Genomic DNA, 12180 nt, shown 5'->3' on the forward strand with positions numbered 1-12180 from the left:
CCTAGGAGCTGAGCACTGCGGGTTTGAGAGCTCTGAAATGCTAAGTAGCAGCCAAAGACACAAACTTCAACCTGTCTGCTCATGTTTTGGGAGAAGCTCGGCTTCCGTACTCTGTACTGTAGTGGCTACTGCTATTCCATTCCACCGACCTTGACCTGGGACCCACAGGCTGAGAAGGGTCAAGTCAGTTGACCAAAGCCTTCCCAGTTGGGACAGCTGGGGGTGGGGCAGGTAGAGAAGGAGACATTAGGGGAGTTTTTGCAATGAATCAATATACATTTATTAAGTGCCTACTATGTGCCATGCCTTGTGCTAAGTGCTGGAAATATAAAAAAGGCAAAACACAGTCCCTGCCCTTAAGGAGCTCACAATTTAAAGGTGGGGGGGGGAGAGAAAACATGCAAACAAAAATACATAAGCAAGCTCTGTATAGCATAAGTAAGAAATGACTAACAGAAGGAAGGAACTGAAGTTTAGAGGGGTTGGGGAAGGTGTCCTATGAAAGATGGCATTTTAGTTGGGACTTAAAGGAAGCCAGGGAAGTCAGTTGGCAGAGTTGAGGAGGAACAGCCCTCCAGGCAGGTAAATGCCTGGAATCAAGAGATGGAGTGTCTTGTGTGCGGAACAGCCAGGAGGCTACACAGCTAAGGAAGCAGAATCTACCTGAAAAGAAGCTAAGAAAGATAACCAGGACTGTGGGTTGTTTAGCTGAAGAGCCAGAGGGAGTTAGCAGCTTCACTTGGTCAGCAAGCAGTAATTGAGGGCTTCTGACTTGCCAGACACCATGTTAAATTCTAGGATACAAGAACCAAGAGTTACAAACTGGCTGGAGAGGCAAGACCTGGGACTGGGTAGCAATAATTCCACAAGAAGGGGTCAAGTTTGACAGAGCTTTCTCTTTATACCCCTTCCAGATGTTTCTTACCTACAGGCAGAGGTTGGCCCAGACACATAATACTAGTAAATTTCAGATGCAGGAACTGGACCTAGGTGTTTATAACTCCAAGTCCAACATTCCATCCAGGATTCTCTATTTCCTCTAAAAATTCAGGGATGTGCTGTAGTTGGTAGTTAAATTTTCAGTGTGCACATTCATACCTCAACGAATAGCAAATGCTCCAATTAGGGCTTGTTTCTTGGACTGTCTAGACTTATCATAAAAGTGAAAATGTTAATAATGCAGATTATGCTTAAAAGTGTGTTGAGTGACTTCAAAGAGCTGGTTGTTAAACATTTACCAGCATACCACTGCCTAAAAACCAATAATAACAACAAGAACAGTAACAACAAATGTACCACCTGAAGATTTATGATACTTTAAGTCTTACAAAGGCAGCTAGCTAGGTGGTGAAGCATATAGGGAGATGGGCCTGGAGTCAGGAAGACTTGTTTTCTTGAGTTCAAATCTGCCCTCAGACAATTCCTAGCTGTGTGACCCTGGCAAGTCACTTAACCCTGTTTGCCTCAGTTTCCTCAACTGTAAAATGAGCTAGAGAAGGAAATGGCAAACCACTCTAGAATCTTTGCCAAGAAAACCCCAAATGGGGTCACAAAGAGTTGGACATGACTGAAAATGACTCAACAACATTTTATAAAGTGATTTAGATAGTTATATGGCTAGGAAGTATGAGGAAATTGAATTTAAACTGGGCCCAAATGGTTTCTTTACCTCTACTTATATCTAACACAGAACTTTTCTAGATCATAGATATTTGTGATCCGAGTTGATAGAGGATGTTCCCAAACACAAAGAGTTGATGGAAATCAAAGTTATCTTCTTTTTGTATTAGCATAAGGTACAAATTCAATCCAAATTCAATAGATGGTAAGCATCTACCATTGGTAATATGGTCTACACAGCAGTTTTAAAACTTTCATCCTACACAAGGAAAACTATGTCAGATCTAACTTTAGGGCTTTACATTAAGCAGAAAGTACTGAAAATTGGAGGGGGTGAGTTCCAGAGCCCTGATTCTCAGGCATCCTTTTCTTCTCCTTAAAGGTAGTTTTTCTTGCCAAGCCTTCCAAATCTCGATTAAGAGTTAATCCTACATGGACAAGGAAGGAATTGGTTTTGTTTGTAATGGGTTTTGTTTTCTCAAAGGGGGGATGATCGCATGAGAGACATAGAATTCAGACCTGGAAATAAAATTTAAATTATTTTTAAAAAATAGTTAATTCTATCCCGGTCCAAAGCTTAGAAGGTCAGGGAAGGAGTCCGCAATTAAAGTATAACCAAGAGAAGTGACTTTCTCATCTGGACATGGAAGGAAGTTTAAGGATCATATAATTCAACTCCTTCACTTGAGAAATGAGGATGAGCCTGTGGTTGCTTGGGTGATAAGTAGTCAAGCTAGGATTTGAACTCAGATCCTCTCACTCAACACCACATTGCTTCTCCTGACTGGGTTGTCTGACACTAGTTCTGCTCAATGGGTAGAAAATAGTCAACAACATCTGGCCCTTATCAGCGAATAAAGGGAAGGAAAATACTGGTGGGGGAGGGGGAGCTCCAGCTTAAAAAAAAAAATAAAAGCATCTTCATCCTTATATGATACTATGCATTTATATTCCGAGGTTGGAATAGTTTGTAGTTCTGTTTGCCAATATCTCATTAAAGATATAATAGAATTAAAGAAGGACCTGCCAAGTAAAATGTCAAGAGGGATGATACAAAGATGCAAGAGTTAGCTAATGCACTGGGGGACAGAGCTAGGATCTGAAAAGATTTTTTTGTTTGTTTTTTGGGGTTTTTTTGTTTTGTTTTGGCTAGGCAATGGGGTTAAGTGACTTGCCCAGCTAGTAAGTGTTATATGTCTGAGGCCAGATTTGAAATCAGGTCCTCCTGAATCCAAGGCTGGTGCTCTATCCATTGTGCCACCTAGCTGCCCCCTGAAAAGATTTTTGACAGTGTTGGAGGAACACTGGGTCAAACCGAACAAGATGAAATTTAATAGGAATGAATAGGAACTCTTACACTTGAGTCCAAAAAATTGACTTTACAAGTACAAGATAGCGAAGACATGGTTAGAAAGATTTTTGTTTGAAAAAGATCTGGAGGTTTTAGTGAATTGCTTACAATATGCATCAACAGAATGATATGATATGGCAGCCAAAAAAAAAAAAGCTAATTCAATCTTGGGCTTCCTTAAGAGAGTCACAGAGGTAATAATAACATCTAGCATCTACATAGGCTTGTAAGTTTGCAAAACATTTTGCAAATGTTTTCTGATTTGATTCTCAAAACAACCCTAGATGCTATTATTATCCCTATTTTACAGATGAGTAAACTGAGTCTGAGGTATGTTAAATGACTTGCCCAGGGGTGATGAAGCTAGTAAGTGTCTGAGGTCAAATCTGAACTCGAGGATTCCTGACTCCAGGTCCAACATTCTATCCACTGTGCCACCTGCCTCTACTATTCTATCCACCTCTGCTGAGTAGGACTGGACCTATGAATTTATTAATATAGGGCACTCTTGGGAGAGGAAACATCCTCTACCAATGCAGGTCAGTACCTTCTCTGCAACCTATAATCTTAGAAAGTTGCTCAAGTCACTGAGAGGTTAAGTGATTTGCTCAGGGTCACATAGTTAGTGTTAGAGGCAGGATTTGAACTTAGATCTTCCTGATTCCACGTCTGGTACTCTTACTCACTGTTCCACCTAGCTGTCTCTCTTTTTTTAATCCTGTCAACAACTCTTAGAGGTAAGTACAATTATTATCTCCATTTTGCAGATGGGGAAACTGAGGCGGAGAAGAGTTTTAAGTGACTTTTTCAGGGTCATATAGTTAGTAAATGTCTCAGGCTATATTTGAACTACAGACCCAGTGCTCTATCTGCTATGTGCCACCTACATGCCTGGATAAAGTGGACACAGACTTGATTACCAATTCCTGAAATAATATTAGGGTAAGGGGACCCTTTTGAAACTTCATTAGGTAAATTTAGTTAAAAAAAAAATAAGGTTTTTTTTTGTTATTCATATAGAAGGAAATGGGCAGCTAGGTGGCACAGGGGATAGAGTCAGAAGACTCATCTTCCTAAGTTCAAATCTGGCCTCAGTCACTTACTAACTATGTGACCCTGGGCAAGTCACTTAACTCTGTCTGCCTCAATTTCCTCATCTGTAAAATGAGCTGGAGAAGGAAATGGCAAACCACTCCAGTATCTTTGCCCCAAAAAAAACTCCGCCTGAGATCATGAAGAGTTGGACATAACTCAAAAACAACTCAAACAACAATAACAAGAAGAAGGCGATGCCTAACGCACAGATGGATCTATGAGGAACTTTATCAGTGTGGGTACTACTTCCAACAGAAATGACTGCAACTCATCCACACCTTCCTATCCTCTCCTCCACAAGCTGGGGGTCTCCCTCTTGACCGCCTGATGTTGTATGAATACCAGCGAAACCCGAGGAAGCATCTATTACCCCTGTCTCTTGCTATCTGACTAGCCTACATCTTCTTCTGGCCATGCAATTGTCTGATCGTGTCCTTTTTCTTCTTCTCTTATGCAATTCTTCGTTAGTAATGCATCACTGCTTACTTGCCCCTACCACGGGCCTCCTTTTCTGTGCACAACTCACAAAGGTACTTTTTCAAGGACTCAGACTCAGTTCCATGACTGAGTCACATACTATGACCATTTGGTGGTGGTCTTCCTTATGCTACTGTTTGCGGATGACTTTGTACCAGAGGCAGCCAGGTGGTACAGTGAGCGGGCAGAATACTGGACTTGGAGACCTGAGCTCAAATCTGGATTCATTAACTGTGTGTCTCTGCACAAGTCGCTGAACCTGCCTGCCTCAGTTTTCCTATCTGTAAAATGGGTAATAGCACCTATCTACCAAGAATATTGTGAGAATAAAATGAGATATTTATAAAGTACTTTGCAAACCTTAAAGTGCTATATAAATGCTAGATATTATTAATATTACTGATTGCAGAGCCCCGTAAATGACATCTATAACCACTTAAGAGAATTAAACCTAAGTATCCATATAGAAATTAAGGGGAAAAAAATATAAAATCCTTATTGTTCAAACCATCATATGCAGGTAAATAAATGGTCCGTTGCGCTGTTCCATCAATACTCATATCTTGGACAGACAGTGGACAATGAGCTGGGCCTAACAGTAGACAGGAGGAGTAGAATGGGTTGAATTGCCTTTGGGAAACTGCAGTTCTTTTAATGATTCCAAGTTTTTTGCTAAAACAAAAATCCATCTTTTTTTAACATCAGTAGAAGGTAATAAATGCATATAATGTATTATCCTAAGAAACTAAATAGGCAGGAACTCTAATTGCATTCAAAAGGATTTGGATAAATTTATGAATAATCAAGCCATGCATGATTACAAAGTTGAATATAATTAATCTTTAGTTTTGACATCAGAGATGATAGCCATACCCTTGCCCGCATTGTTCCTTATGGCCTCTCTTGGTTATGGAACCCTGGTTTGGATGGAACATATCCAACCTCATGTGGGTACTCCTTTATTGCTATACAAAAGCAGGTAAGCCAGATTCTCACTTACACTGGCTTTCTTTTCACTTTCCTACCCTTTATGATCTCCATGATCTCTTTCCTCTATGTCTGAGGTGACATTAAACAAGGCACTGAGGGGATAATGAAGAGGTTTAAGAAGAGAGTTTTTAGGACAATTTAGACATTGGAGGGTAACGTATCTGGGCTTGCTACAGGAGGAGAAGATCAATGGAGCCCGTCAGGAGACAACGTGAGGTAAGGGAGGGATTGACAACAATGAAAAGCTTGGACAGAACAAAGGGATACAAGGCTTCAGGTTTATAGACAATTCTATAAATGGCAGTAGCTGTTGAAAGACATGGGCTGTCCCGTAGTTGAAAGAGAAGCAAATAAAATAAAGTGTCCTTTGAGTGAATGGATTCAAAGAAATTTTCTACCACTGAGCATACAATTAGGAAGATTACAGAAGCCACCTGAACACTTTCAAAGTACTGTGATGTAGTGGATGACACATTGAGCTAAAGATGTTGTCCTAACTAGCCACGTGACCTTGGGAAAGTCCTGAATCTCTCCAGACCTCAGTTTCCTTAATTAAATGGAGGAAGGAGTGGTGGACTAGGCGTTCAAGGTCTCTTTCACAGAAATCACAGTTTGACTCACTTCTTCTAGAAGGATCTCCCAGTTTAACCCTATTCAAACTTCTCTCTGCCTTCATGTATTTCTGTAACTATCATATTTATGGGTTGCTTTTATTTATGGGACTGCCCTGGAATCCTCCATGACCATCCTACAGGCCCTTGGACAGGCTGTCCTGGCAGAGCTGCCTATACATTACTATGAGTCTCTGAAAGGTTTCTACAACCTAAGTCCTATCTATTGTAGACAACCACAGAGGCTGAGCAAGAGGCATTCAAGCTGTGAGCACCATCAATAGGGGCTCTTTTAATAGCATAAAACTGCCCTGAGACAAGGGGAATAGAACTGCCAGACCTCAAACTCTATTATGAAGTAGAAGTCATCAAAACCATAAAGAATAGGGAGAGATCAATGGAACAGAATAGACAAGGGAGATTCAGAAACAATAGAGCTCCTAATGTAACCCAGTGTTTGATAAAGTAGAAAACATGAACTTCCTAGGGAAAAACTCCCTATTTGATTAAGGAAAAACTACTGAGAAAACTGGAAAGCAGTCTGGCAGAAATTAGACTTAGACTGATATTTATACCACACTCCATAATGCATTCTAAATGGATATGTGACCTTAATGTTAAAGATCATACTCAAAAAATTAGAAGAGAAACAGACTGTATGTCTTTCTATGACTAGGAGTTGTATTCTTCAACAAACAAGAGATAGAGATAATTACAAAAGATGAAATAGAAAACTTTGATAATTTGAAACTGGAAAGTTTCTGCACAGAAAATATGAATGCATCTAGGATGAGAAGGGAAGTGGTCAAACAAAAAATAAATCTTAGTATCAAATTTCTCTGATCAGGTTAGTAACAATTTTATATATAGCTATAGGTATATAATAAGGGTTTGGGACAATTATATATATAACTAATAGCCATTCCCTAACAGATAAATGGTCAAAGGATATGAACAAACAATTCTCAAAACTGCAAAGAATTCACAACCACAGGAAGAAATGCTCCAAATCACTAATAATAAGAGAAACACAAATCAAAACAACCCATAGGTTTCACCTCACACCCTGCAAATTGGCAAAAATGACAAATGGCAACAGGTAATGTTGGGGAGTGGGGCTATAAATAAATAAAAAAACAAACAAACAAACAAACAAAGGGCTACTGAGAGGATCAAATGAGACTATATTTGTAAAGTGCTCAGCACAGTGCCTAGAACACAGTAGGGGCTTAATAAGTACTTATTCTCTTGTTCTCTCCCATATTTCATATCTCTGCAACAGCATGTCTATTATCTATGATCTACCTATATCTATGCTGGGCATCGTGAGCCAGACAAATGAGTAATACAGGTTGCTGTCCCAAAGACACTTACTGTTCCATAGGGAATATAAGATGTGTAATACAACTAAGTGTAATACAAGGAAAAAGCTGGTCATTCGCATAGTGCATCAGGCAGGGGTGAGATATCAGGGAAGGCTTCATGGAGGATTTGTAATTCAAACTGAGCTTGGAAGGATCATGCCAACTCTGTTAACCTGGCAAATGAAAGGGGTGGCGGAGGGCAGCCCAGGTTAGTTTGGAGAGGTAACTAGTTTGTCATCAATTCTCTTGAACCTGAAATGATGTCTCTTTCAGCTTTGATCAAGTGGTACACAAGGTCTGGGGAAGACAAACAATTATTTGATATGAGCAAAGGGCTTGTGGTGGGATTACCCTTACTGATGGTACTAAAGTAGAAGGGACCTTCTTAAGGGTTTTGGAGAAAGGAAAAACTGGTCATGGAAAAGCAATAGCTGCCACCTTCTGTAAAGGGAACTTGGATGGGAAGTTGGCTTTTCTGGTTAAAAGGAATGGAGTCATAGTCCTGATTCTAGCATACCTAATAGTCTTTCCTCTAAGGTGTTCCCAGAGTTCTGGGTAACTGGAGAATCTCTAGCAGGCACTTTTCTACAAAAGGTAAAGTTTGATGCCAAGAACAAAGCCAGGTTGTGAAGAGCTAAATGTCAGCTCTATCCTTAGGCTGTAGCTAATTCCATGATGCTTATCATCTATTACAGTAGGTAAGTTCCTCTGGGATCATTGACAGGCAAATATTACAGTGCAGATTAAAAAACAACAACAAAAACAAACGTCCCAGCAGAGATGGTCTCCTGGAGTTTACGCAGGGTCCAATTCTCCCACAGGGCACATGAGCATTTACCTGGTGGAAGAACCTGATTGTACTGCACAAAATCACAGTCTCAATGCCACCTCCAGTCCTAATATTGGGCTGCTGAAGCAATCTGGAATAAGCCACATAACTGCGTTGACTGAGTACACTATGAATGTATGTCTGTTGTGGTTATTGTTTAGTTGTCTTTCAAACATGTCTGACTCTTTGTGACCCCTTGTGAGGTTTTCTTGGCAAAGATACTGGAGTGGTTTGCCATTTCCTTCTCCAGCTCATTTTACAGATAAGAAAACTGGGTTAAGTGACTTGTGCAGGTCACAGCTAGTAAGTGTCTGAGGCTGGATTTGAACTCAGGTCTTCTTGATTCCAGATCTGGTATTATCCACTGCACCACCCAGCTGACCCAAATATAGGTTATTCTACTTTAATGGGGTCTTCACTGCAGCAAGGCTAGCCTCTGATTCCTTCCTTAATGTTCTCCCATCTTACTTCCCACAGAAGCTATGGGGAGTGAGATGGGAAATCTTTTCCCTCTTCAATTCTCCTACACTTTCCTAATCCCTCTTTTGCCTGAAAACTTGACCTTTTACTTTACTATGAAAATTGAAGCTATTCAATATGAGTTCCTTTGCGAGGCAACTAAGTATAAGTACTTCAGTAAATATAGCTCTGGGCCTGGAATGAGAAGACCCAGGATAAAATCTGGGACTCAGTTACCCACTGGTTGTGTGACTCTGGGCAAGTTACTTAACCTCTGTTTGCCCCAGTGTCTGCAACTGTAAAATGAGGATCATAATAGCACCTACCTTGCAGGAATTTTGTTAGGATCAAATGAAATAATATTTGTAAAGCACTTAGCACAGTGCGTGACACATAGTAGGTGCTATATTAATGCTTATTCTCTTCCCCTCCCTTTTCTTTCCCTTCTATTCTTTTCATCTCAAAAGCCCTTGACATCATCATTCACTTTCTTTTCATGTCCCCTAGTTTCTGACAAAGAGGTGACCCTTTTTCTTGCCAATGCCAACCCCTCTACAGGTGCACTTTAATCCCATCCCCATTCATCTTTTCTAGCAGATTACGACTCCAGCCATCCTACTCCCTTGAATGTTCAACCTCTCCCTACTCCCCCATCTTTAAAAAATCTTCACTAGACATTATTATCCTCTCAAGTTTTTATTCTGTATCTTTCCTCCCTTTCTCAGCCAAACCCTATGAAAAAGCTGTCACTTATTCCTCAACCTCTTGCAATGTGGCTTTCAGTCTCATCACATAATAGAAACTCATCCCTCTGAAGTTACTAATGATTTCTTAATTTCCAAATGGTATAGTTGAATGTGAGAGATAGCATGCAGGTAGAAACAGCAAGATTTGACAATTGATTGGATATATGGGCTGAGAGAAATTGAGGAGTTGAGGATTATGCTCAGGTTATGAGCCTGGAAGAATAGAAGAATGATTGTGCCTTTGACAGAGAGAGACAAGTTTGGAAGGGGGGAGAGTTTTGAAGAAATGATAATGAGCTCTGTTCTGGACATATTCAGTTTGAAATGACTCCAGGACATCCATTTTGAAATGTCCTAAAGGTAATTGGTGATTCAGGGCTGAGGCTCAGTGGGAGCGGCTGGGGCTGGATATGTAGATCTATGAGAGAAAAATTAAACCCATGGGAGCTGATGAAGTCATCAAGAGAGAGTACGGAGGGAGAAGAGAAGCGAGCCAAAGACAGAATCTTGGGATACCTGCCATGATTGGGTGTGATATGATGATGAACCAGCAAAAGAGATGGAGAAAGAGAACTCAGAGGAGTAGGAGAAGCAGGAGAGAGTCCTGTCACTAGCCCTAACACTGAGAGGAGTATCAAGGAGGAGGGGTGGGCTAGAGTGTCAAGCAGAAGATAGGTTGAGAATGATGATGACTGAGAAAAGACCATCATCATTATCAACAAGCATTTATTTAAAATTAAGTGATATTATATTAATTATATTAATAATTACATATCAATAATATATTAATGAAATGATTTATTAATGCTACTACATGGCAGGCACTGTGCTAAATTATTTATAAATATTTTCTCATTTGATCCCCACAACAGCCTTTCCAAGTAGGTGTTATTATTATTCCCATTTTGCAGTTGAGGAAACTGTGACAGACAGAGGTTAAGTGACTTGCCCAGGGTAACACAGCTAGTAAGTATGAGTTCACATTTGAACTCAGATCTTTCTGACTCCAGGCTCAGCATTCTATCCACTGCACCATCTGGCTGTCTTTACATGCCTGGCACATTGCAGGTACTTGATAAATACTTGTTGATAATGACAATGGTGAGATGAAGAGCCTGACTGAACTTTACAGAATCATAGAATTTCAGAGTCTGAAGGCATTTAAGTGGCCATCGAGACTCACTAGTTAGTACCTGAAACAACCTGTAACAACCACCACAAGTGGCTGGTAAAACTCTCTCCAACTCTGAAATTCTGTAAAGTGCAGTGAAGCTCTTCCACGCACCTCTAGACAAATGTTTACCTCTAGACAAATGTTTGCATGCCCCATGGGACAGTCTGACCCCAGACAGATTCCAGGACACAATCTGTGTGATTACAACTGGAAACTAATTAAAAAAGAAATCTATTGATGTGTGCCTGTGTTTAGTATTTTTTAAAAATACATTTTTATTGATAAATTTTGCTTTTAATATCACTAGAATTTCTCCTGGTATCTCTCCCCTACCCATCTCACAAAGCCACTCCATATAAAAGATAATATTTTAAAGAAAAATAAAAAGAGAAAGAAGAGAAAAAAATCATGAAAACCAATCAACACATTTTTTAAAATCCTGAAAACATATGCAATGTGCCACACTCATGGACCCCTCACGTCTACAAAGGAGTAGGGGTATTTTCCTTTTTCTTTTCTTTAGGGCTAGGCTTGCTTTTTATAATTTTGCAATATTCTTTTTTGATTGTTCTGTGGTTATTCTTTCCATTTACATTATTTAATCATTATATATATTGTTTTCTTGGCTCTGTTTTTTTCACTCTGCATCGGACTGTGCAAACTTCCTATGTTTTTCTGTATTCATCATATTGGTCATTTATTGCAATGCAGTAATATTCCACTACATTCATGCACCACAAGTTGTTTAGCCATTTCCCAATCAATTGTTTCTAGTTATGTGTTACCACAAAAATGCTGCTTATGATGTTATGGTATATATGTGGGACCTGCTTTTTATCAGTCATCTCTTTGGAGGATAAGCCTAGTAGTGGAAACTCTGGGTCAATGGATACGATGTTTTTGTCACTTTATTTGCATAATTCTAAATTGTTTTATCAATTCATAGCTCTACCAACAATATACTAGTGAGCTAATTTTCCCATAGCCCTTCCAACATTGAAATTCCAACATCTTTTGTCATTTTTACCAATCTGCTAGGTATAGAATGTCTCTTCAGGATTGTGTTGATTTGCATTTCTCTTATTAGTAATTTAGAGCATTCTTTTGTATGATTGTTAGTAGTTTGTACTTCTTTTGAACTATTTATTCATATCTTCTGAGACCACTTATCTATTGGGAAATGCTTTTGGTGGCCTGATATCTATATATCTATACCTTGGATACCAAAACCTTATCTGAGAAATTTCCCATTTGACCACTTACCTTCTTATCCTAGGTATATTTATTTTGTTTGTGCAGAAGCTATTTTAGTTTAAGCTTAATTTCTGCCAGACTGCTTTCCAGTTTTCCCAGTAGTTCTTATCAAATAGGAAGTACTTTCCTAAGTAATTTATGGTTTTTGGTTTATTGAGCACTGGGTTTCATTGATTCTGATTCTATCTTGTCTAGTTTGTTTCATTAACC

The sequence above is a fragment of the Vombatus ursinus genome, unplaced genomic scaffold (assembly GCF_900497805.2).
Source record: "Vombatus ursinus unplaced genomic scaffold, bare-nosed wombat genome assembly UNPS02014778.1, whole genome shotgun sequence".
NCBI lineage: Eukaryota > Metazoa > Chordata > Mammalia > Diprotodontia > Vombatidae > Vombatus > Vombatus ursinus.